The sequence below is a fragment of the Mastigoproctus giganteus genome, chromosome 4 (assembly GCF_048544385.1).
Source record: "Mastigoproctus giganteus isolate SK-2022 chromosome 4, ASM4854438v1, whole genome shotgun sequence".
Taxonomy (NCBI): domain Eukaryota; kingdom Metazoa; phylum Arthropoda; class Arachnida; order Uropygi; family Thelyphonidae; genus Mastigoproctus; species Mastigoproctus giganteus.
The window spans coordinates 243333067-243354019 of NC_143578.1; the positions used below are offsets into that span (position 1 = coordinate 243333067).

At 37.9% G+C, this 20953-nt stretch overlaps 1 protein-coding gene across 1 annotated transcript in view; it reads left to right on the forward strand.

Annotated features, from left to right (window-relative positions):
• The first annotated feature begins 742 nt into the window (after nt 1-742).
• Nucleotides 743-20953, forward strand: part of LOC150087578 (serine/threonine-protein kinase dyf-5-like) — a 118268-nt gene continuing 98057 nt past the window's right edge. Inside the window, exon 1 of the mRNA XM_090372142.1 lies at nt 743-846. The gene's annotated coding sequence lies outside the window, so the exon portion shown is untranslated. The remainder of the gene's footprint in view (nt 847-20953) is intronic.

The window sequence follows — 20953 nt, forward strand, 5'->3', positions numbered from 1 at the left end:
CCTTATGGCGTCCTTATGAAGAAAGACTTCGAATATGTGGGTTGCAGAGTTTGGAAACTAGACACCTTAGAGGAGATTTGATTGAGTTGTTTAAGACTCTGAGAGGCATCAGTAAAATGAATGAGGATGAAATTTTCAAGATTATAAATGATGCTAGAACTAGGGGACATAAATTCAAGTTACGAGGGGAAATGTTTAGATTGGATTGCAGGAAGTTTTATTTTAGCCGGTGAGTTATAAATTACTGGAATAAGTTACCTACGTGGGTGGTAGAGGCTGACAGTTTGGGGAAATCAAAGTTAGAAATGAGGAAATTTTGAAAAGCGTGGTTGGAAAGAGATGTTTGAAATAATCAGGTGGAAGAGAAATTGGTTTGGACATGCGTTATGAGGTGAGGTGAGGGATTGATGGAGGGAAGATATCCAGATTGAGGAAAACAGATAGATAAATTCGAGAAGGGGAGGTAGATATAAAGGAGAGTAACATAAGTAGAGTTGGTTGTTCAGTTGTCTGCTGGGACCTGCTCATGGCAGAACACTGATGATGATGATGATATTGAATTTGTTGTCTTATGTTAAATAAATTGACTAAAATTGGTATTTTATATTGTTCAGTTTTCTATATGTCTTTTCTCACTTCTACCCTGTAGGTTTTCATTACTAATGGTAAAAAGTTGATAGTCCTGATGTTGGCCACAGCACGCCAAAGTGCCCATGTTTTTCCACCCCAACAAGCAGTCTCTGGTATGAACCGATATGTCACGCTTAGTCAACTTGGTGATGGCACCTATGGCTGTGTGGTGTTGGGACAAAGACTGGACACAGGAGAAAAGGTTGCAATTAAAAGGCAAGGTCTTTTAAGTTCATATGTTTATGCTTGTTCATGTTTGTTTATGTATTAAATGAAATAACTAATTTCTAAAGCAGCATGTGATATGATTTTCATGTATTTAGTTTTAGGAACTGGTAATTGATTATTCATATTTATATTCCCTTTACCTTATTAATATATTTTTTTGGACTATTATTTGACTTGTCCCTTCATTCCATTAAAAATTAACAAGCTAGGTAATGTATACATTGCATTACATTTCAAGCATGTTCAATTAACAAATAACATATATCAGGGATTGAAAACTTTGTTTTGTTCTGTTCTAAAGTTGTGTTTGCCAAAACTTCATGTTATGCTCTACACCAGCGATTCCCAACCTTTTTTTACTCGCGAACCCCTTTCAACATAATATTATTAATGCAAAATATTATTAATGCAAAACACTAAGCCCCTATTCTCTGAATTTGTATAATTTTTATTATAAAATATTTCCAGTACTACGTTTTTATTAGCAACATTATGTAATAATAAAAATTATTAAGTATTATTTATACTTTGTACGGCAGTGATTTTTCAGTCCAAACTAGATTTCGAACAGGCTAAAAGTAGAAAACTTGCTTCTTGTCCAAATGGTAGCCGAGCATTCTGGTCTCTTGCCAGACCTATTGGCCACAGTTTTTGCCTATCTCTGTTCCCACCTTTGTCAAAACCAGATAGTTCTGTTGCCACATCAGCCAAAAATAAAGATGACCTGCTAACATCCTATTTTTCTTCCAACTCATGTATTGATGATCTTGGTAAATCACCTCAAACTATTCCCAGTACACTCTGAATATTCAATGCCTCCTGTGGTCTTCCCTCCAAAGGATATCAGAACAATTTTGGATGAATCTGATGATAAGAAAGCTCCAGGTCCTGATGGTATTTCTCCACTTGTTCTCAAAACCTGTGCCTCTGAACCTACTCCTGTTTTGTGTCGTCTTTTTTCACTTTCTTATTCCAAAGGTGTTTTTCCTTCTTGGAAATTTGCTCATATCCAGCCAGTTCCTAAAAAGGGGACAAATCCCTTCCATCCAATTATCGTTCCATTGCGATTACTTCTACTCTTTCTAAAGTAATAGAGAAATCAATTAACTACCAACTCTTAAACTAACTGGAAATCTTTCATCTGATCAACGATCACCAGTATAGATTCCGTCAGTGTCGTTCCACTGGTGATATTCTGACTTACACTTCCCTACCATTAATTTCCAGTACTACGTTTTATTAGCAACATTGCGTAATAATAAAAATTATTATTAAGTGAATTATTATTATGGATGCAACACGTGATATAAATTAGAATTTATATCAGAACCTGGTATAAATATACACACTGGGCTTTGAACAGACAATTGCAAAACTGGGCATGCAAGATGACACATTCAAAAGAATTACCTCAGCAGTTCAACAGAACTGATCACCTCAGCAAATGCTAGACGCTGATTAACATGGTGTAAGGAGTGCAAATCCTGGACTGTAGAGCAGTGGAAAACAGTCCTATAAACAGACAAGTCGAGGTTTGCACTCTACCAGTCTGATAGCCGTTCCTGGGTGTGGAGAATGCCAGGGGAGCACTTTTTTTTTTTGTTAGTTGTTGGTACATCGACTTCTGTGGCCATAATGCACCTCCCAAAGTTTTTGCATTTTTACTCTGATCCAAGCCCGAGGTGGGATTCAAACCCGCGACCTTTGGGTTGCCAGGCAGGCACTTTAAACACTTTCTTCCCGATTGTATCCTCTCTACAATGAAGTTTGGTGGACGCAGTGTCATGGTATGGGGCTCCTTTCATGGTTTGGCTTGGGTCCATTAGTTGTTATCAACAAAACCATGAATGCTGTGGACTATGCACTTCCAATATTATGGCAATACTTCGAGGAAGGCCTATACCTGTATCAGCAAGACAACGCGCCATGCCATACTGCTTGGGTCATAACAGAGTGGTTTGAGGTATGGGTGTGGAAAAGTGCACGTCGAGATCACTGAAGAACAAGACCGAACTGGTAGCTGCGTTAAAGGCAGAGCGGAGGAACATATCACTTGACATTTATAAAATGCTGGTTTAGAGTATACCATGAAGATTGAAGGCCGTTATAAAAGCAAAAGATTTCGGGACAAAATATTAAATGACACAATAAAAGCTATTTTTTTGTCTAAAGGCTGGTGTCCGGATATTAATGGTAGGGCAGTGTATGTTACCCATCTATGGACGAATTTAATGGAAAAGTTTGGTGAAACTCAAGCCATTGTTCTTGACTTTTCAAAGGCTTTTGATCATGTTTGGCATAAAGGCCTTCTAAATAAAATTCCATCCTTTGGTCTGCCACTGTTTTTTGTAATTGGGTATTCAGTTTTCTCTCTGACCTCTCACTGTGGGTGATGGCAGACTGCTCTCTGTCTTCTAACTCCTCTATTAATGTTGGTTTTCCCCAATCCTTAAATGCTAATCTCCAGTTAATTTTCCCATGGGGCAAAGATAACTTAATTTTAATTCTTCTAAAACTCAGTCCTGTCTTATATCTTGCAAAAAAGGATTCTTCTGCTCCTATGCTTATCTCCGATGGTGCTCCTATTTCTAGGCAAGATCTTGGGGATTATCCTTACTTGTAATCTCTCTTTGCATAAAGCACATTACAAATATTGCATTCTCTGCATCTAAAAAACTTGGTTTTCTCTTCCGTTCTTGGCGCTATTTTTCTTCCAAACAGTTGTTGACTCTGTAGAAATCGCAAATCCGGCCTACCATGGAATATTGTTCCCACATCTGGGGCAGACCCCCCCCCCCCCAAACCTCTCTCAGGCTTCTAGATTCCATTCAAAAGAGGGCAGTTAGCATTAGCATTAGTAGAGGCATATGATGCAAGAAAGCAAGCTTATTCAGCATCAGCCAAAAAAAAAAAAAAAAACACACCACTCCCATTTCACCCCTCCGTTCGCTCGAAATACCTGTCCAGTTGAGCCTTAAATTTGTTTAGGCTATCAACTTCAACAACAAGTGATGGAAGTCGGTTCCACCAACCAACTGCCCGCTGGCTAAAGGCAAATTTCCGCACATCTATCCGACATCCGTCCTTCCTCAATTTGAATTTATGCCCTTTGAGCTGATTATTCTGAGCAAGATGTAGAATCCCATTGGCATTGAGCATGGTCAAACCATTCAAAGCCTTATACACCTCTATCAGATCACCTCGCCGGTGCCTAGTCTACAGACTCTGTAATTTGCAAAACTTAAGCCTTTCTTCGTAAGAGCAACCCTTTGTTCCATTCACTAATCTTGTTGCCCTTCTCTGTACCCGTTCCAGCAGCTCTACATCCTTCTTGAAATGAGGCCTCCAGACCTGTATACAGTACTCAAGATGTGGCCTAACAATTCCCTTATACAAGGGAATAATCACCTCCTTATCCCTGCTAGAAAAATTCCTGTATATCATTGACAAGACACCATGAGCTACTCTTGCAGCTCGTCTGCACTGCTCAGAGAACTTCATATCTGCCTGTGACAATTACCCCCAGGTCCTTTTCATTCTCCACCACTGTCAGTGTAGTACAGCAGAGTTGATACGTTGCTCTGGGGTTACTGTTTCCCATATGTAGTATTTTACATTTGTCACTGTTAAACTTCATTTGCCACCTCTCAGCCCATCTGTTCAACCTTTCCAGATCCTGTTGCAGCAGCATAGTGTCAATGGTGTCCTTAACAACCCTGCCAACCTTTGTATCATCTGCAAACTTGGACATTAAACTTGATATCCCATCATCAATATCATTCATAAACACCGAAAACAACAACGGACCCAACACTGAACCCTGAGGAACTCCACTAATAACATTAGTCCACGTTGAGCAGTGTCCATTGATTACCACTCTCTGTCTTCTGCCACTCAACCATCCCCTTATCCATAGCAGCAATTTGCCTCCAATGCCACACTGCTCCAATTTGTGCAGCAGTCTTCCATGTGCAACAGTATTAAAAGCCTTTCTAAGATCCAAATATATAATATCAAACTTATTCCCTGCATCTAGTTCTTTTGTGACTACATCATAGTATCCAATCAAATTGGTCAGGCAAGACCTGCCCTTAACAAAACCATGCTGCGTCTGAGCTATAACTGAATTCTTGTCTAGATGATTCTGCAGTGCTTCTTTAACCAGTGCCTCCATTAATTTACCTGGAACAGAAGTGAAACTAACAGGTCTGTAATTACTTGTGTCAGCCTTTGATCCTCCTTTGTGAATTGGGGTTACATTTGCACATCTCCAGTCTATGGGTACCTCCCCTGAGTCCAAAGAAGCTCTCATAATTATGGCTAGGGGTTTGCTTACTTCCTTTGCTGCCTCCTTTAATATAACTGGATAGATCCCATCCACCCCAGGTGCCTTTTTTATGTTTATCCTCAACAATCTCTCCTCCACTTTCCTCTCAGTTATTACAAAATCCTCCAGCTCACTGCCAATGTTTACTTTACCTACATCATTCTCCTTCCTGAATAACTCCTCATGCGTGAATGTAGATGCAAAATACTCGTTTAGATTGTTAGCCACCTGAGCAGGATCCTCAACTGTTGAACCATCAACATCCAGTGGACCAATCTGATTCATCCCTTTCCTTCTTGATTTTAAATAGGTAAAGAACTCTTTTCTGTTTTTCTTTGCATCCTTTGCCAAGGATTTTTTGTAGTCTGCCTTTGCCTGCCTAATCTCCTTTGTGACTTGGTTACAGACCAACTTATATCTATCATAGGCTTCCATGTCACCCATTAATTTGTATGTATCCCATGCATTTTTCTTCTCTGCCACATGTCTCATTAGTTCATCTGACAACCATTTAGGCCTAAACCTTGAACAATATTTCTTAGTTGGTATGTAAAGCCTGGTAGCCTCCAAGATTAGTTCCTTGAATGCTTCCCATTTTGAGTTTGCTGTTGGCAACATCATCAGTTGGTCCCACTGTATAGAATTTAAATACTGTCTCAGACCATCATAGTCGCCTTTACGAAAACAAAAACCCTTCCCTTTACCTCTGATGGTAGTTACCTCCTTGAGTAAATCCCACTTCAACACACTGTGATCACTGCCACCTAGTGGTTCATTTATCTGCTGATTCTTAATGCATGAAGAATCACTACTGATAATCAGATCAAGAGTATTGCTCCCTCTTGTTGCCTCACGAACATGCTGATGTAGAAAACAATCATACAATAAATCCACAAAAGCCTTGCTAGTGTGCGAGTGACCAACTCACAAATTCCAGTCAATATCTGGGAAATTAAAATCCCCCATTATAAGACTCTCTGATTTACTGGCCCACTCTATTTCCCTGTACAATATCGTATTATACTCATCAGAGTCATTAGGCCTATAGCACACTCCTACTCTCAATTTTGATTTCCCTATGCTTATGTCACACCAAACTGACTTGACACTGCCCTGTCCATCGATGTCGACTGGCTTCACTTCCTTGGACTTTATGGGTTTCTTAACTAATAGCATAACCCCTCCTCCCCTCCTGTCCTGTCTCTCCTTTCTATACACATTGTATTCCCCAAATTCCAGTTCCGCATTCCTTATATCTGTGTGACACCGCGTCTCTGATATCCCAACAATATCTGCCTTTGATGTTTTGAGCAATACATCAAATTCATCAAATTTATTTACCAAACTCCTAGCATTGGTGTACACGCAGGTATACATGCACCAGTTTCTATTCTTGGCTACCCTACCACAACCCATGTGTTTACTTGTACCGCAGTGACTCCCAGCAGTCTCTGAAATATCCTGCATCTTGTTTTTCAGGCTTCTGCTCATTTCAATAGAAGCAGTGCAAGAATCACTTCCACCTCTGCCAGTGGCTACTGTTAATCTATTAGTCCTTGTATCCCCCCCCAACTAGCAGTTTTCTGACCCACCTAACTCTGCCTCGACAGCATCAGCAAAAATTCTTGCACCCTTTCTATTTAAGTGTATCCCATCCCTGTAGAAGCAATCTCTTCTGTTAACAAGTACAGTCCAGGCTGAAAAAAATTCTACCCCTTGAGCCTTGCACAATCCCTCCAGGGCTGAATTGATCGACAAGGCTCTCATCATATACTCCCTCCTATCGTGTCTGGGCAGAATTGCAGACACTTTCAAATTCAACCCTAATTCATGGCTTTTTTTCAACAGTGACCTGTACAGTGACATTAGGTTAATTAATGTCTCATCTGTAACAGAGTCTCTCCACTCTCTATCTCATAGACACAAATTTCTGTTTCTGCTGCATGCCTTTTCTATAGATACTTGCATGGGCACTGTTCTTCTGAATTGGCTTCTATAATTCCCGCTCTCTCTTTCAAAGAAGTCCGAACACGTGCTGCAACCAGTCAACATCCTTTTACTGTCCAAGTTCAAACTCACAGAGCCAACTTTTCTTCTTTCTCATTTATTCATTCAACTTCTATTTTCTGGAACAACCTTCCTTCATGCATATTTCCTGAAAATTACAATCTACAAAAGTTCAATTCTAATGTCAACAAGTATCTTCTTTTATCTTTTCAACCCTCAACCCATGCATGGTACTAAGTACTATATGTTCTTAAAAAAGAAGAAAAGTACCTATACATAACAATGGTCCTTGAGAATGAAAAAAAAAAATAGTATGGAAAACATATTTATTTAACATGATATACTATAAGGTAGTAAATCAATTCCAAGGAATTGTGGGATATGTGGTTTCTTTCTTTGGCATTTCTTTACTTTTTATTTAATTTTAATTTACTTTATTGTGTATTATTAGTTATATTTTGTAGTTTACAATAATATACCTATGTAAATCTAAGCAGACTGAATTTTTTGTGCAAACCTCCTGGAACACTTTTGCGAATCCCTGGGGGTTCGTGAACCATCGGTTGGGAACCCCTCCTATACATGATTGGGTAGCCATGAGATGGGATTTGTGTGGCATTTTTTTTGGAGGGGAGAGATGCACAGAGGAAATAAGTTAACCGATTGGAATTTGGTACATAGGTTCCTTGAGTATTCTAAATAAATCCTGAAATTTAAAAAAAAATTAAAGCTGCTTTTCCAAATTTATAGCATTTCTCAAATTCAATATATATATATATATATATATATATTGAAAACAAATCTGCAGTGGGAAACTCCGGGGAGGGCAGAGATCTATGGATTTGGATCTAAAAGCTTTTTGGAGACCAACAAAACATGCTAAAAATTTAGTTGTTTTTCCTGCTCAAGTAACATCCAAAACATACTGTGTGTGTGTGTGTGTGTGTGTGTGTGTGTGTGTGTGTGTGTGTGTGTGTGTGTGTGTGTGTGTGTGTGTGTTGCATTTTGCATTTTGAGGATCTGTTTAATCACATTTGGGCTTAAAAGTCCCCAGGGCCATCAAATTGTATACCCTGAAAATTTGGTGTTGACCTAACTTTTGTTTCTTGAAGTCGGAATTAATCTCAACCTCCTTCCCATTGACTGCTAAGAATATACCCTGAATATCTGGTGTCGAACTAACTAACTTTTCTTTATTGAGCTGTGTCCAAATTTGAAACATACATATTTGCATACAGAGATACTCGAAATTTTATTTTTAAAAAAATTAAAATTTGCCAAATTTCTATTGGCTTGATTTTAATCAATCTTTTTAGAAGACCTAAATATAAAATTTCTTGAAAATTCAGTTGCTGGGAGTAAAGCATTACTTGTTAATTGGACACGGGGAAGACAATAGCCATTTTATGCATTTGAGTGCATAAAAATGTGTAATCTAGCTTTAACATTGTATATCCTGACAGAGTATTAAAAGATTTAAAATCTTTTAATACACTGTTAATGCCCTTCTAAGAATTATTCTGTGTAAAATGACAATTTTTTGAGCCTTAAGTATTAATATTAACTCTTAAAAATTGTTGAAATTGTGAAATAAAAAGTAAGAACTGTGGATAAATGAAAGTTACAAATTTATGCCGAAAGGTGAAACTGTTACTTTTTTTATTTATTCTAGGCTTGTGAAAAAAGGTGTCTTTTTAATCAATAGCAACTTATTAATTCCATCGTCAAAAAAAAAGTTTCTGATATGGAAGTACACAATTTCTCTAGATTTATTGCTCCTGATTTCAGAAACAATTTCAAAAATTTCCAGTCACCCACCAGCTTTGAAAAAATATAACTAAAAAAATTAGTTATATTTTTCACTTATTTAAGTTTTTATAAATAAAAAAAAAATGTGTATCTAAAATTTCTTCTCTCTTGATTTATGTTTATAAGTATCATGTTAGCCTTTCCTACTGAGAATCCAGTAAAAAGCTTGTTAGTATATTTAGGGTATTATCTATTTTTGGTAATTTTTTTTTTTTTTTTTTTTTTTGTGTAGTATATCTTAATGGCAACTTTCTCATTGCTCATTACTGATAATTCCTAGGTTGGTTTTGGCTGAGATGGGTGGGGGGCAAAGTTAGTTTAGAACTGGTGGTGGTGGTGGTGGTTCTGTTCAAGTTTATGGAGAAGATATTATGTTTGAGTGGCATAAAATGTGGAATACTATATTCAAACATCAATACCATATTTGAGTGGCATAAAAAATTTTTAGAAGGAAGAGATAATATGGAAGACGAATGACCAGGCCATCTGGTATCCATGAATACTGATGAAAATATGGACCGAGTAAGAACATTTATTAGAAGTGATCATTGTTTAAGCATTAGAATGGTTGCAAAAGTTGGCTGCTCCAGTATGACCCAGAAAGTCAAAATGAAAATCATGCTTCTTGTTTGCTTCGATATTAAAGGAATTTTTATGGCTGAATACATCCCACAAAAACAGATTGCCAATCAAAAATATTACATTGAAGTTCTGACAAGGCTTCAACCCCCCCCCCCCCACTATAGATTTTTCTCTGCTACTGGTGATCATTTTTATCAGTTCATCTAACATCCTTTTAGGTCTAAGCCTCAAACAGTATCTTTTAGTTGGTATAAAATAGCATAGTAGTAGCCTCTATGATTACTTCCTAGAATGCTTTCCATTTAGAATTTGTTTTGTTTTTGGTAACATCATCAGTTGGTTCCACTGAATACATTTTAGATTCTGGCTGAGACCATTGTAGTCATCTTTATGAAAATAAAAGCTCTTCCCTTTGCCCTTGACAGTTTATACATATTTAAGTAAATACCACATCCATACACTGTGGTCACTGCTACCTAGTGGTTTCTTTATCTGCAGATTCTTAGTGCAGAAGTATCACTTCTGATAATTAGCATTACCAAGGCACACGATGCAAGAAAGCAAGCTTATATAGCATCAACCAAAAAAAAAAAAAAAAAACACACACCCACACCCTTCTCATTTCACCCATCCACTTGCTCCAGATGTTGTGTCTAGTTCTGCCTTGAATCTATTTAAGCTATCAACTTCTACAATGACAGATGGAAGTTTGTTCCAGCAATCAACCACCTGCTGGCTAAAGGTAAACTTCCGCACATCTATCCTACAACCATCTTTCCTCAATTTGAATTTATGCCCTCTCAGGCAATTATTCTGAGCAAGAGGAAGAATTCCATCAGCATTGAGCATGCTCAAACCATTCAAGGCTTTATACACCTCAATCAGATTACCTCGCAGGTGCCTAGTCTCCAGACACTGTAAGTTGCAAAACGTAAGCCTTTCTTCATAAGAGCAACCCTTTGTTCATTTCACTAATCTTGTTGCACTTCTCTGTACTCGTTCCAACAGCTCTACATCCTTCTTAAAATGAGACCTCCAGACCTGTATACAGTACTCAAGATGGTGGTCTGACCATTGCCTTATAAAAGGGGATAATCACCACCTTATCCCTGCTAGAATAATTCCTGTATATCATTGACAAGACACCATGAGCTACTCTTGCAGACCATCTGCGCTGCTCAGAAAACTTCATATCTGCCTGCACAATTACCCGAAGGTCCTTTTCATTCTCTACCACTGTCAGTGTGGTACCACAGAGTTGATACGTTACTCTGGGATTACTGCTTCCCATATGTAGTACTTTACATTTGTCACCTCTCAACCCATCTGCTCAACTTTTTTAGATCCTGTTGCAGCAATGTACTGTCATTAGTGTCATTAACAACCCTGCCAACCTTCGTATTGTCGGCAAACTTGGACATTACGCCTGATATACCATCATCAGTATCATTTATAAATACAGAAAACAACAAAGGACCCAAAACTGAACCCCGAGGCACTCCACTAATAACATTAGTCCACGAGGAGCAGTGTCCATTGATTACCACTCTCTGTCTTCTCCCACTCAATTTGCCCACGCAATTTGCCTGCAATGCCACACTGCTCCAATTATTGCAGCAGTCTTCCATGTGCAACAGTAACAAAGACTTTTCTAAGATCCAAATATATGATATCAAAGTTATTCCCTGCATCCAGTTCCTTTGTGACCACATCATAGTATCCAATCAAATTAGTCAGAAAAGTCTTCTCCTTAACAAACCCATGCAGTGCCCGAATTATAACAGAAGTCTTGTCTAGATGATCCTGCAATGCTTCTTTAATCAGTGAAATAACTGGGTGCAAAAAATAATTTTGATATTAGCATTAGTAGAGACATTTGATGCAAGAAAGCAAGCTTATGCAGCATGAGCCAAAAAAAAAAAAAAAAAAACCACTTCCACTTCACCCCTCTGTTCGTTCAAAATACCTGTCCAGCTGAGCATTAAACTTATTTAGGTATCAACTTCCACGACAAGGGATGGAAGTCTGTTCCACCTGCTGGCTAAAGGCAAATTTGCGCATGTCTATCCTACATCTGTCTTTCCTCAATTTGAATTTATGCACTCTCAGGTGATTATTCTGAGCAAGAGGAAGAATCCCATCAGCATTGAGCATGCTCAAACCATTCAAGACTTTATGCAACTCTATCAGATCACCTCGCTGGTGCCTAGTCTCCAGACACTGTAATTTGCAAAACTTAAGCCTTTCTTCATAAGAGCACCCCTTTGTTCCATTCACTAATCTTGTTACCCTTCTCTGTATACTCGTTCCAGCAGCTCTACATCCTTGTTGAAATGAGGCCTCCAGACCTGTATACAGTACTCTAGGTGTGGCCTGACCATTGCCCTTATACAAGGGAATAATCACTTCCTTATCCCTACTAGAAAAATTCCTATATATCATTGCCAATACACCATGAGCTACTCTTGCTGCCCGTCTACATTGCTCAGAGAACTTCATATTTGCCTACACAACCATCCCCAGGTCCCTTCATTCTCTACCACTGTCAGTGTAGTACCACAGAGTTGATACGTTGCTCTGGGGTTGCTGTTTCCCATATGTAGTACTTTACATTTGTCAATGTTAAACTTCATTTGCCACCTCTCAGCCCATCTGCTCAACCTTTCCAGATCCTGTTGCAGGAGCATAGTGTCAGTAGTGTCCTTGACAACCCTGCCAACCTTCGTATCATCTGCAAACTTGGACATTAAGTTTGATATACCATCATCAATATCATTTATAAATACAGAAAACATAATGGACCCAACCCTGAACCCCGAGGGACTTCACTAATAACATTAGTCACGATGAGCAGTGTCCATTGATTTCCACTCTGTCTGCTCCCCTCAATCATCCCTATATCCAAAGCAGCAATTTGTCTCCAATGCCACACTGCTCCAATTCGTGCAGCAGTCTTCCATGTGCAACAGTATCAAAAGCCTTTGTAAAATCCAAATATATAATATCAAAGTTATTTCCTGCATCCAGTTCTTTTGTGACTGCATCATAGTATCCAATCAAATAAGACCGTCAAAGACCGTCAGGCAAGACTTCCCCTTAACAAAACCATGCTGTGTCCGAGCTATAACTGAAGTCTTGTCTAGATGATCCTGCAGTGCTTCTTTAACCAGTGCCTCCATTAATTTTCCTGGAACATAAGTTAAACTAACAGGTCTATAATTACTTGTGTCATCCTTTGATCCTCCTTTGTGAATTGGGGTCACATTTGCACATTTCCAGTCTATGGGTATCTCCCCTGAGTCCAAGGAAGCTCTCATAATTATGGCTAAGGGTTTGCTTACTTCCTTTGCTGCCTCCTTTAATATAACTGGATAGATCCCATCCACCCCGGGTGCCTTTCTTGTGTTTATCTTCAACAGTTTCTCCTCCACTTTACTCTGTTATTACAAGATTATCTAGCTTACTGCCAGAGTTGAATGCACCTCTGGCATTCCCCTCACTGAATAACTCCTCATGTGTGAATGTCGATGCAAAATATTCATTTAGTTTGTTAGCTACCTGAGCAGGATCCTCAACTGTTGAACCATAACTATCCAGTGGATTCTGATTCATCCCTGTTCTTCTAGAGTTTTCATAAGTAAAGAACACCTTTCTGTTTTTCTTTGCATCCTTTGCCAAGCATTTCTAATAATCTGCCTTTGCTTGCCTAACCTCCTTTGTGAATTGGTTACAGACCAGCTTATATCTATCATAGGCTTCCATGTCACCCATTAATTTATATGTATCAATTTATCAATATGTATTAATTTATACCAATCTGATTCATCCCCTTCCTTCTAGAGTTTACATAAGTAAAGAACTCTTTGCTGTTTTTCTTTGCATCCTTCGCCAAAGATTTCTCGTAATCTGCCTTCGCCTGCCTAACCTTCTTTGTAACTTGGTTACAGACCAGCTTATATCTATCATAGGCTTCTGGGTCACATGTTAATTTGTATGTATCCCATGCATTTTTCTTCTCTGTCACATGTCTAATTAGTTGATCTGGCATCCACTTAGGCCTAAACCTTGAACAATATTTCTTAGTTGGTATGTAAAGCCTAGTAGCTTCTGAGATAAGTTCTTTTAATGCTTCCCATTATGAATTTGCTGTTGGTAACATCATCAGTTTGTTCCACTGTATAGAATTTAAATACTGTCTCAGTCCATTGTAGTCGCCTTTATGAAAGCAATAACCCTTCCCTTTACCCCTAACGGTAGTTACCTCTTTGAGTAAATCCCACTTCAGCACACTGTGATCACTGCCACATAGTGGTTCCTTTATCTGCAAATTCTTAATGCATAAAGAATCACTACTGATAATCAAATCAAGAGTATTACTCCCTCTATTTGCCTCCCGAACATGCTGATGTCGAAAACAATCATCCAATAAATCCACAAAAGCCTTGCTAGTGTGTGAGTGACCAGCCCCCAAATTCCATTCAGTATCTGGGAAATTAAAATCCCCCATTATAAGACTGTCTGATTTACCGGCCCACTCTATTTCCCCGTACAGTTTCTTCTTATACTCATCAGAGTCATTAGGCCTATAGCACACTCCTACTCTCAATTTTGATCTGCCAATGCTTATGTCACACCAAACTGACTCGACACTGCACTGTTCAGCGATGTCGACTGGCTTCACTTCCTTGGATTTTATGTGTTTCTTAACTAATAGCATAACTCCTCCTCCCTTCCTATTCTGTCTGTCTTTTCTGTACACGTACTCCCCAAATTCCAGTTCTGCATTCCTTATATCTGTGTGACACCACGTCTCTGATATCCCAACAATATCTGCCTTTGATGTTTTGAGCAATACCTCAAATTCATCAAATTTATTTACTAAACTCCTAGCATTGGTGTACATGCAAGTATACATGCACCTGTTTCTATTCTTAGCTACCTTAACACAACCCAAATGTTTACTTATACCGCAATGACTCCCAGCAGTCTCTGAAATATCCTGCATCTTGTGTTTCAGGCTTCTGCTCATTCCAATAGAAGCAGTGCAAGAATCACTTTCTCCTCTGCCAGTGGCTACTGTTAATCTATTAGTCCTTGTATCCCCCAAATCTAGCAGTTTTCCGACCCACCTAACACTGCCTCGATCCTGCAGTGCTTCTTTAACCAGTGAAATAACTGGATGCAAAAAATAATTTTGATATCATCATATATTTGGATTTCAGGAAAACTTTTGGCACTGTTGCACATGGAAGACTGTTGTTCAAATTGGAGCAGAATAATATTAAGGGTAAGTTGCTACAATGGATAAAAGGATGATTGAGTGGGAAAAGACAGAGGGTGGTAATTAATGGGTGCTGCTCTTCGTGGACTAATGTTATTAGTGGAGTCCTACAGGGTTCGGTGTTGGGTCCTCTGTTGTTTTGTATATTTATCATTGATATTGATGAAGGTATATCAGGCTTAGTGTCGAAGTTTGCAGATTATACAAAGGTTGGCAGGGTTGTTAATGACAGTGTGCTACTGCAGCAGGATCTAGAAAATTTGGGTAGATGGGCTAAGAAGTGGCAACTGAAGTTTAACCTTGACAAATGCAAAGTACTACATATGGGTAGAAGTAAACCCAGAGAAACGTACCAACTGTGTGGTACTACACTTAAGGTGGTAGAAAATGAAAAAGACCTGGGAGTAATTGTACAGTCAGATATGAAGTTTTCTGAGCAATGCAGACAGGCTGCCAGGGCAGGTCATGGGGTTTTGTCAATGATATACGGAAATTTTGGGGAAAAGGAAGTGATTGTCTCTCTGTATACGGCAATGATCAGGCCACACCTTGAGTACTGCGTACAGGTCTGGAGGCCCCATTTTAGGAAGGATGTAGATTTGCTTAAGTGTGTACAGAGAAGGGCAACAAGATTGGTGAAGGGAATGAAGGGATCCTCTTACCAAGAGAGGCTTAAGTTCTGCAAATTGCAGCAGCTGGAGACTAGGCACCTGCAAGGTGATCTGATTGAGGTGTATAAGACCTTGAATGGGTTGAGCACGCTGAATTCTAATGTTTTGGTTACAAATGTGTGTGTTCAACCTTGAGTGGTCGGCACCTAACCCTATTTTTCCTATAAGGCCTGTTATTTTTATTGCATGAGGTTTCTAGGAACACATTCCTTAAACCAAGAAGAGACCCAATAAACTCGCTTGCTATAGACCTATTGCCTTGACTAGTTGCCTCTGCAAAATTCTTGAAAATATGATAAACCATCAACTGATATGGTACCTAGAAAACTTTAATCTCCTACATTCTGCACAATTTGGTCTTCACCAAAATAGATCAACCCTAGATATACTGGCAAGACTAGAGAATGCCATTTGGAATGCATTCCTGAGATCAGAACATTATATAATGGTTTGCTTCGATATCAATAAAGCTTATGATTCCACGTGGAAGTATGGCATATCCACGAATTACATCACCATGGACTTTGAAGCCATCTACCAATTTTTGTACAGAACTTCCTGCGCAAATGCACATTTCAGGTCCGATTTAAAACTTCTTTATTCCAAGTATTTGTACAATAAGGAGGAGTTCCCCAAGGCTCTGCTCAGTGCTACACTTTTTATAATTGCAATAAACACCATTGCTGAACAACTTCCAAAAACTATTGATACAGCACTATTTGTAGATGATCTTAGCATTTCGTGTCATGCGAAAAACATGAATACTCTTGAGAGAGACAGTTACAAGGGCCAATAAATAAGATCAGTTCATGGACACAAACTAGTGGCTTTCAACTTCGTCCCCCAAAAAAAGTTGTGCATCCATTTTTGCTGCCAATGTAAACTCCACTACTACTGAATGGCCAACCAACAGCAGTTCACCCCACCATACAGTTCTTAGGAATCACATTAGACCATAAACTTACCTTTTTAGAGCATATTAAAAAACTAAGAACATCCTGTCATCAAAAGCTAAATATCATCTGGGTTCGTTCAGCAACTAAGTGGGAAGCTGATCGCCTTACCTTGTTATGATTATACAGAGCCTTAATAAGATCGAAGCTTGACTATGGAGCACCAGTGTATAGCTCAGCCAGACCTAGTGTCCTTCACTGGCTTGACCTTATCCATCATAGTGGAATACGCATTGCCCTCGGAGCATAACGCACATCTCCAATACATTGTTTATATGCTGAAGCACACGAACTGCCTCTCTCAATCAGAAGACAATAACTGATACTACGCTATGCATATAAAATTAGATCTATGCCAGAACACCCAAAATTGGCAGATTTGTTTCACATCACAGCACAGCAGGTTATACCAAAACCATCCTACTGAATAAAACACTTCTTAGAAGAACTAAATTTAACCTTAGACAATGTGGCACATAGCCTCCCATTCCCTCTTGCTCCTTGGAACATCACTCCACCTACATGCACCTTACACCTTCATGAATGGAATAAATCTACCTTACATATGAAAAATTTCTTGCAACTATACCATGCAGTATGGGAAACTGAACAGTTTCCCAACTTCATCATAGTACATACTGATGGATCAAAGAATGATGCTCATGTTGGAATTGCTGCAGTTTTCCCAAACATCACAATAGCATATCGGTTGTCATGTGAGTTTAGTATATTCTTTGTGGAACTAATAGCAATTCAGGTTGCACTGAATTACATTGAGACCTCTGATATTAAAGACAGCATAATTTTCTCAGATTCTTTAAGTGCACTCCAAGCACTAAGAAACATTATGAATATTACTCACCCAGTCATGAAAGAAATAATCACTTTACATATCTTGTCAGAACTTGAGAGAAACATATAGTTCTGTTGGGTCCCAGGACATATGGCAATTCCTGGAAATTAATTAGCAGACAGTGCTGCCAAATCTGCTAACCTACCACCCGACAACAAATGGAAAGTACCTTTCAAGTCTATAGACCAGTAATCCAGGAAAAATGCATGTGCCAGTGGCAGTTATCATGGCAGCAACAACTTAACAATAAGCTTTGAAGTATTAAACCAAATCTTGACCGATAGCCTACTGACTTCAATTCAATTAGGCAACAGAAGGTAATACTAGCTTGTCTGCGAATAGGTCACACTAATGTTACTCATGGTTATCTTTAAAGAGGGGAGATATCCCCTCAGTGTCATCACTATAACACTATGCTTTCAGTAAAACATATCCTTGTCGAATGCACAAAATGTACAAGAGAATGCCAGAATCTTTTTACTCCAGCCACAACAGAAGATCCTCTTACACTTACTTCACTTTTGGATAATAAAACAAAGGTCTTGAGCATTTTTACATTTCTCAAAATGATTAATGTATACCACCTCATTTAACTAGTTAAAAATAAATCTACTGGTACTAGTTTTGCAGTTAACTCTATCCAAGAAGAAATTGTATGCATACTAACCACATGTATGGCACACTATGGCCACAGATGCCAATGTACCTAATAAATCCCCAACAAACAATCTTGACAGCTCTGCAAACATCAAACAAACCATAAATTTCATAAGATGACGATTTGGAGAACAACCGACCCCCTCAATTCTCCTCAAAGCCACGGCATTCCCACTAGCTTTAACTCTGTTTTTTTTTTTTTTTGGTATGATTTTTGTTCAAATTCAATATAATTAAAAATACTACACTAAACTAAACTATACTATAATATTATGCAGTAGAACTTTGATTGTCTGTCACCCTATTTACCGTCAGTCTCTGTTAACTGTCACTTAGCCCCACTACGCTGTAATGCATTGTGATACTGGCACCATGTGTCACTCAGTCTTTGTTTACATCTCACTGTATATGGTTGTACTTTAACCTCTTGTTTCATATTTTAATAATTTTTATTTAGTAAACCCATTGAAATGACAGAGAAACGTAAGTAAGTAGTGTTGGGATTATCACAAAAAATTGAAATAATCAATTGTCTAAGAAAAGGTGAAAGTACTTTATCTGTTATGGAATAGGAAGAACAACAGTAAATGATACAAAGCATGATGCAGGTAAAATTGAAAACCACATGTCGAAATGGAAACCACTGATGGTAATGTTAAAAGTCGTAAACCAATGAAGCTTGCTAAAAATGAACAGTTGGCTTCTGCAATGTTTCAATGGTTTGTTCAAAAACACATATAATAATTGAAAAAGCCAGGCGGAGATCCTTCATTTAAAGCTGGTTGGACAAATTTAAGTTTTGCCATGGTATTTGACAGTTATCGATCCTGGGTGTGAAGCTAAGTGCAGATAGAGTAGCAATTTCTGTTTATCGTGAAAAACTGCAGAAGGAAAAAGCTGATTGAAGTTTGGTTAAAAACCAAATATACAACTACGATGAAACTGGCCTTAATTGGTGACATTGGCCTCAATGACTGAACATATGGCACTGGGATATAAGATGGAAAAAGATCACATCACTATAATAGTATGTGCTAATGCCAGAAGTAGTCATAAATTGCCTTTGGTTGTTATAGGAAAACAGAAAAAGCCTAGATCATTTAAAAATATTAATTTAAATACTTTGCTAGTTAAATATTTCCCACAAAACAATGTGTGTATGAGCCAAGATATATTTCATGATTGGTTTCATAAAATATTTGTATCATGTGTAAGATCACATTTGGCATCAAAAGGTTTACCACAATATGCAATGCTGCTGATGGATAATGTGCCTACTCAACCCATACACATATGTGATTTCAAAAGTGATGATGGCAAAATATCAACACTTCTCATTCAGCTGATGGACCAAGGTGTGATTGAGAGTAGGAAATGTTATCGCAAATGTTCATTCAAAAACTTGTTTTGGCAGAACATAAATTAGATGTGATAGGGTTTTGGAAAAGCTACACTATAAAAGATTCAATTTTCACTGTCGATGATGCCTGGAGTGATGTTCCAATTCAAACAATACAAAGAAGCTGGAATAAGTTGTGACCAGAAATATATTCAACTGACACAGAAACCATTCCAAAAGAAACTGGAATTTTGAAGTTATGTTCGAATGTTCCTGTTTTTAAAAATATTTCAATGGAGGAAGTAAATGATTGGCTGGATATAGACAAAATGGTATCGGATGCGAAATTTTAGATGACAAGGAAATTGTGCAAAGAGTGATGGCAATTTCAGATGATTTTGAAACTGAAGAAGAAGAATAAAAGCTGCTGCTGATGGAACAACAAACATAATTAGCCACTGTGAAGCTGAAACTATGTTGTCAAAGTGCATTGAGTAGTTCAAGGTACAAAAAGAAGAGATGCTACGCAAGTGTTACTTTTGCGTAAAATTTAACATAGCCTCCCAAAAGGCTTGAGGGGTAATGAAACAAAAGAAATTTAATTATATAACATTGTTTTCTTTTAAATTTCTTTAATGACATTAGAACAATGTTGTATGTATGTAATATTGTTTCCTTTTAAATTTTTTTATGACATTACTAGACAAATGTAAGTCAAAATATTAAAAAATAGGTATGTCTGTAGATATCTGTACTACTATGATTTTTTGATTACCCAGTAAATAATAAATAATAATTAAAGTTTATTAAATTTCATTAGGTTATGTATTATGTAATAAAATAAACAAGTTAGATGATCCTGTCTGTTGTATGTATAATGTTTTTAATGTTTTATTCTATTATCTGTCTATTCGATTATCCCTCATGGTCTCGGTCCCATACCCTGACAGATAATCAAAGTTCTACTGTAATATATAATAGAATTATCCAACTTATACTAACCTAATTTATTCGAAATTTAGAGTTACCTATTAATCCCATTTAAAAAATTTGAATTCCCATACTACTCATGCTATAACTATAATAGTGGTGGCAAGATTTGAATGATACAAAAGTTCTACATATATTAAGTAGTAACCTACAAAATCTCTAGCTAAATTAAAAAAACAATGACTTAATTAGGTCAATAAAATGGCAAAATTCTTCAAAAACTTATCCATTTCTTGGAAATTTATTTGACTAGCACTTGTATACTCTCATCCCAAGTTTTTAACAAGGCCTGAGGCTGAATGACATTTAATTGATGTTCTTCAGCCTCAGGTCTTGTCAACGCAAGCAGTATGACATGTTCCATGTCATACTGCTTGCATTGTAAACAGGTTGCAAGGAAGGCCCATGGTGTCCTATCGATAATCTATCGAACATTTGCAAGTAGAGATAGGGACGTGATAATCCCATTATATAAGGCTTTTGTTAGACCACACTTGGAATACTGTGTTCAAGTATGCAGACCGCACCTAAAGAAAGACATCGAGCTTCTTGAAAGGGTGCAAAGACAGGTAACTCGCCTGGTGAGATCGGCAAAAGGGCGTCCTTATAAAGAAAGACTTCAAATA